We start from the raw sequence: 6,586 nt of genomic DNA on the forward strand, positions 1-6,586 counted from the left end.
ACAATGCAACACCTTACAAACCAGCCCCTGTCAGAGTACAGTTAAGACAGATACCCTCTGTATTTCTCTCAGTAGTTCAAGAGCTACTGAGAGAAACATCTAGTGATCTTTAAGGAGAAAGCTGAGTCATTTATGCAAGTGAAATTACTTTATCTAGAAAAGACTGAGTTTACTTACCCAAGGAATCCTTGTTACTAAGTAAAGGCCCATATAGACTGGAGAGATGTGTGCTGAGCGATGCGGGGGAGACGGGGGGGGGCGCTCATTTCACCCAGCGGGTGAAGTGAGTGACATGCTAGATTCGCCTGCATGCAGGCCAATCAAGCACCAGCGATAGCGATGTGCGGGGCCGCGCATTGCTATCACTGAGGGGGGTACACATGAGTGATCTGTGCTTAAAATCTAAGCAATCTAGTCAGATTGCTTAGATTTTAAGCATGGATCTCTCCGTGAGTACCCCCCTTAAGCTAGAAACAGAATTTGACGGCAAATAAGAACCACTTGGCCCATCTAGTCTGCCCCCTTTTTTTTTTTTACTATATTTTTCATCTCAAACCTTATTTGATCCTTATTTCTTTGTAAGGATATACTTATGTTTATCCCATGCATGCTTAAATTGCTCTACTGTCTTAGCCTCTACCACCTCTGATGGGAGGCTATTCCACTTGTCCACTACCCTTTCTGTGAAGTAATTTTTCCTCAGATTTCCCCTGAACCTCCCCCCCGCCCCTCCCCTGCAGTCTCAGTGCATGTCCTCGTGTCATATTGCTTCTCTTCATTTGGAGAATGTTTCCCTCCTGGACTTTGTTAAACCCTTGATATATTTGAAAGTTTCTATTAGAGATGAGCGGGTTCGGTTTCTCTGAATCCGAACCCGCACGAACTTCATGTTTTTTTCACGGGTCCGAGCAGACTCGGATCCTCCCGCCTTGCTCGGTTAACCCGAGCGCGCCCGAACGTCATCATGACGCTGTCGGATTCTCGCGAGACTCGGATTCTATATAAGGAGCCGCGCGTCGCCGCCATTTTCACACGTGCATTGAGATTGATAGGGAGAGGACGTGGCTGGCGTCCTCTCCATTTAGATTAGGGTTGAGAGAGAGAGAGAGAGATTGACCTGAGGCTGTGATACTGTAGAAGAGAGTGCAGAGTTTAGTGACTGACGACCACAGTGACCACCAGACAGTGCAGTTGTTTGTTTTATTTAATATATCCGTTCTCTGCCTGAAAAAAACGATACACACAGTGACTCAGTCACATACCATATCTGTGTGCACTGCTCAGCCCAGTGTGCTGCATCAATGTATATATATATCTGACTGTGCTCAGCTCACACAGCTTATAATTGTGGGGGAGACTGGGGAGCACTGCAGTGCCAGTTATAGGTTATAGCAGGAGCCAGGAGTACATAATATTATATTAAAATTAAACAGTGCACACTTTTGCTGCAGGAGTGCCACTGCCAGTGTGACTAGTGACCAGTGACCTGACCACCAGTATACAGGGCCGGTGCAAGGTTTCTCGGCACCCTAGGCAAAACTTTTGCCTACTGCCCCTACCCACCCTTCAGGTGAAAGGCATGCTGCAGCTGTCCCCCACCCCCAGTCTTTTGCATAGCTGCTCTCTTCTCCCCATCTTCCCAGTCTCTATGGCTGCCTGCTGCTCTCACCCCCCCCCCCCCCACACTCTGGTAAATGTCTGCTGTTCTATCCCCCCACCATCTGTGTGCATGCTTCTGCTCATCTCCCCCCCCCCCCCCTGGAATGAAGAGCAGCTCCACATGTCACCCATGGCCAAGACTCCAGGAGCTGTAAAGGTTAATGCCTGTGCTGAATGGAGGCGGAGCTGAGGGCTGCAATAAGGGAGCTTGGCAGTCGCGGCTACTGTAAGATAAGAGTGCCGAGGAGTTTTGCAGCGGCTGTGAGAGGTAGGACCACGCTAATTTTTTCAGCTAGCTGTAGCAGGCTGCCCCCTCAGGACCCGGCGCCCCTAGGCAGCTGCCTAAAGCTGCCTAGTGGAAGCTCCGGCCCTGCCAGTATATATAATATTAGTAGTATACTATCTCTTTATCAACCAGTCTATATTAGCAGCAGACACAGTACAGTGCGGTAGTTCACGGCTGTGGCTACCTCTGTGTCGGCACTCGGCAGCCCGTCCATAATTGTATATACCACCTAACCGTGGTTTTTTTTTCTTTCTTTATAGTCATACTAGTTACGAGTATACTATCTCTTTATCAACCAGTCTATATTAGCAGCAGACACAGTACAGTGCGGTAGTTCACGGCTGTGGCTACCTCTGTGTCGGCACTCGGCAGCCCGTCCATAATTGTATATACCACCTAACCGTGGTTTTTTTTTTCTTTCTTTATACATACATACTAGTTACGAGTATACTATCTCTTTATCAACCAGTCTATATTAGCAGCAGACACAGTACAGTGCGGTAGTTCACGGCTGTGGCTACCTCTGTGTCGGCACTCGGCAGCCCGTCCATAATTGTATATACCACCTAACCGTGGTTTTTTTTTCTTTCTTTATACATACATACTAGTTACGAGTATACTATCTCTTTATCAACCAGTCTATATATTAGCAGCAGACACAGTACAGTGCGGTAGTTCACGGCTGTGGCTACCTCTGTGTCGGCACTCGGCAGCCCGTCCATAATTGTATATACCACCTAACCGTGGTTTTTTTTTCTTTCTTTATACATACATACTAGTTACGAGTATACTATCTCTTTATCAACCAGTCTATATATTAGCAGCAGACACAGTACAGTGCGGTAGTTCACGGCTGTGGCTACCTCTGTGTCGGCACTCGGCAGCCCGTCCATAATTGTATATACCACCTAACCGTGGTTTTTTTTTTTTTCTTTATACATACATACTAGTTACGAGTATACTATCTCTTTATCAACCAGTCTATATTAGCAGCAGACACAGTACAGTGCGGTAGTTCACGGCTGTGGCTACCTCTGTGTCGGCACTCGGCAGCCCGTCCATAATTGTATATACCACCTAACCGTGGTTTTTTTTTCTTTCTTTATACATACATACTAGTTACGAGTATACTATCTCTTTATCAACCAGTCTATATATTAGCAGCAGACACAGTACAGTGCGGTAGTTCACGGCTGTGGCTACCTCTGTGTCGGCACTCGGCAGCCCGTCCATAATTGTATATACCACCTAACCGTGGTTTTTTTTTCTTTCTTTATACATACATACTAGTTACGAGTATACTATCTCTTTATCAACCAGTCTATATATTAGCAGCAGACACAGTACAGTGCGGTAGTTCACGGCTGTGGCTACCTCTGTGTCGGCACTCGGCAGCCCGTCCATAATTGTATATACCACCTAACCGTGGTTTTTTTTTCTTTCTTTATAGTCATACTAGTTACGAGTATACTATCTCTTTATCAACCAGTCTATATTAGCAGCAGACACAGTACAGTGCGGTAGTTCACGGCTGTGGCTACCTCTGTGTCGGCACTCGGCAGCCCGTCCATAATTGTATATACCACCTAACCGTGGTTTTTTTTTCTTTCTTTATAGTCATACTAGTTACGAGTATACTATCTCTTTATCAACCAGTCTATATTAGCAGCAGACACAGTACAGTGCGGTAGTTCACGGCTGTGGCTACCTCTGTGTCGGCACTCGGCAGCCCGTCCATAATTGTATATACCACCTAACCGTGGTTTTTTTTTCTTTCTTTATACATACATACTAGTTACGAGTATACTATCTCTTTATCAACCAGTCTATATTAGCAGCAGACACAGTACAGTGCGGTAGTTCACGGCTGTGGCTACCTCTGTGTCGGCACTCGGCAGCCCGTCCATAATTGTATATACCACCTAACCGTGGTTTTTTTTTCTTTCTTTATAGTCATACTAGTTACGAGTATACTATCTCTTTATCAACCAGTCTATATTAGCAGCAGACACAGTACAGTGCGGTAGTTCACGGCTGTGGCTACCTCTGTGTCGGCACTCGGCAGCCCGTCCATAATTGTATATACCACCTAACCGTGGTTTTTTTTTCTTTCTTTATAGTCATACTAGTTACGAGTATACTATCTCTTTATCAACCAGTCTATATTAGCAGCAGACACAGTACAGTGCGGTAGTTCACGGCTGTGGCTACCTCTGTGTCGGCACTCGGCAGCCCGTCCATAATTGTATATACCACCTAACCGTGGTTTTTTTTTCTTTCTTTATACATACATACTAGTTACGAGTATACTATCTCTTTATCAACCAGTCTATATTAGCAGCAGACACAGTACAGTACGGTAGTTCACGGCTGTGGCTACCTCTGTGTCTGCACTCGGCAGGCAGTCCGTCCATAATTGTATACCACCTAACCGTGGTTTTTTTTTCTTTCTTCTTTATACATACATAGTTACATAGACATCTCTTTATCAACCAGTCTATATTAGCAGCAGACACAGTACAGTACGGTAGTTCACGGCTGTGGCTACCTCTGTGTCTGCACTCGGCAGGCAGTCCGTCCATAATTGTATACCACCTAACCGTGGTTTTTTTTTCTTTCTTCTTTATACATACATAGTTACATAGACATCTCTTTATCAACCAGTCTATATTAGCAGCAGACACAGTACAGTACGGTAGTTCACGGCTGTGGCTACCTCTGGGTCTGCACTCGGCAGGCAGTCCATAATTGTATACTAGTATCCATCTCCATTGTTTACCTGAGGTGCCTTTTAGTTGTGCCTATTAAAATATGGAGAACAAAAATGTTGAGGTTCCAAAATTAGGGAAAGATCAAGATCCACTTCCACCTCGTGCTGAAGCTGCTGCCACTAGTCATGGCCGAGATGATGAAATGCCAGCAACGTCGTCTGCCAAGGCCGATGCCCAATGTCATAGTACAGAGCATGTCAAATCCAAAACACCAAATATCAGAAAAAAAAGGACTCCAAAACCTAAAATAAAATTGTCGGAGGAGAAGCGTAAACTTGCCAATATGCCATTTACGACACGGAGTGGCAAGGAACGGCTGAGGCCCTGGCCTATGTTCATGGCTAGTGGTTCAGCTTCACATGAAGATGGAAGCACTCAGCCTCTCGCTAGAAAAATGAAAAGACTCAAGCTGGCAAAAGCAGCACAGCAAAGAACTGTGCATTCTTCGAAATCCCAAATCCACAAGGAGAGTCCAATTGTGTCGGTTGCGATGCCTGACCTTCCCAACACTGGACGTGAAGAGCATGCGCCTTCCACCATTTGCACGCCCCCTGCAAGTGCTGGAAGGAGCACCCGCAGTCCAGTTCCTGATAGTCAGATTGAAGATGTCAGTGTTGAAGTACACCAGGATGAGGAGGATATGGGTGTTGCTGGCGCTGGGGAGGAAATTGACCAGGAGGATTCTGATGGTGAGGTGGTTTGTTTAAGTCAGGCACCCGGGGAGACACCTGTTGTCCGTGGGAGGAATATGGCCGTTGACATGCCAGGTGAAAATACCAAAAAAATCAGCTCTTCGGTGTGGAGGTATTTCACCAGAAATGCGGACAACAGGTGTCAAGCCGTGTGTTCCCTTTGTCAAGCTGTAATAAGTAGGGGTAAGGACGTTAACCACCTCGGAACATCCTCCCTTATACGTCACCTGCAGCGCATTCATAATAAGTCAGTGACAAGTTCAAAAACTTTGGGTGACAGCGGAAGCAGTCCACTGACCAGTAAATCCCTTCCTCTTGTAACCAAGCTCACGCAAACCACCCCACCAACTCCCTCAGTGTCAATTTCCTCCTTCCCCAGGAATGCCAATAGTCCTGCAGGCCATGTCACTGGCAATTCTGACGATTCCTCTCCTGCCTGGGATTCCTCCGATGCATCCTTGCGTGTAACGCCTACTGCTGCTGGCGCTGCTGTTGTTGCTGCTGGGAGTCGATGGTCATCCCAGAGGGGAAGTCGTAAGCCCACTTGTACTACTTCCAGTAAGCAATTGACTGTTCAACAGTCCTTTGCGAGGAAGATGAAATATCACAGCAGTCATCCTGCTGCAAAGCGGATAACTGAGGCCTTGACAACTATGTTGGTGTTAGACGTGCGTCCGGTATCCGCCGTTAGTTCACAGGGAACTAGACAATTTATTGAGGCAGTGTGCCCCCGTTACCAAATACCATCTAGGTTCCACTTCTCTAGGCAGGCGATACCGAGAATGTACACGGACGTCAGAAAAAGACTCACCAGTGTCCTAAAAAATGCAGTTGTACCCAATGTCCACTTAACCACGGACATGTGGACAAGTGGAGCAGGGCAGGGTCAGGACTATATGACTGTGACAGCCCACTGGGTAGATGTATGGACTCCCGCCGCAAGAACAGCAGCGGCGGCACCAGTAGCAGCATCTCGCAAACGCCAACTCTTTCCTAGGCAGGCTACGCTTTGTATCACCGCTTTCCAGAATACGCACACAGCTGAAAACCTCTTACGGCAACTGAGGAAGATCATCGCGGAATGGCTTACCCCAATTGGACTCTCCTGTGGATTTGTGGCATCGGACAACGCCAGCAATATTGTGTGTGCATTAAATATGGGCAAATTCCAGCACGTC

Source organism: Pseudophryne corroboree, chromosome 4 (genome assembly GCF_028390025.1).
Source record: "Pseudophryne corroboree isolate aPseCor3 chromosome 4, aPseCor3.hap2, whole genome shotgun sequence".
NCBI classification, from domain to species: domain Eukaryota; kingdom Metazoa; phylum Chordata; class Amphibia; order Anura; family Myobatrachidae; genus Pseudophryne; species Pseudophryne corroboree.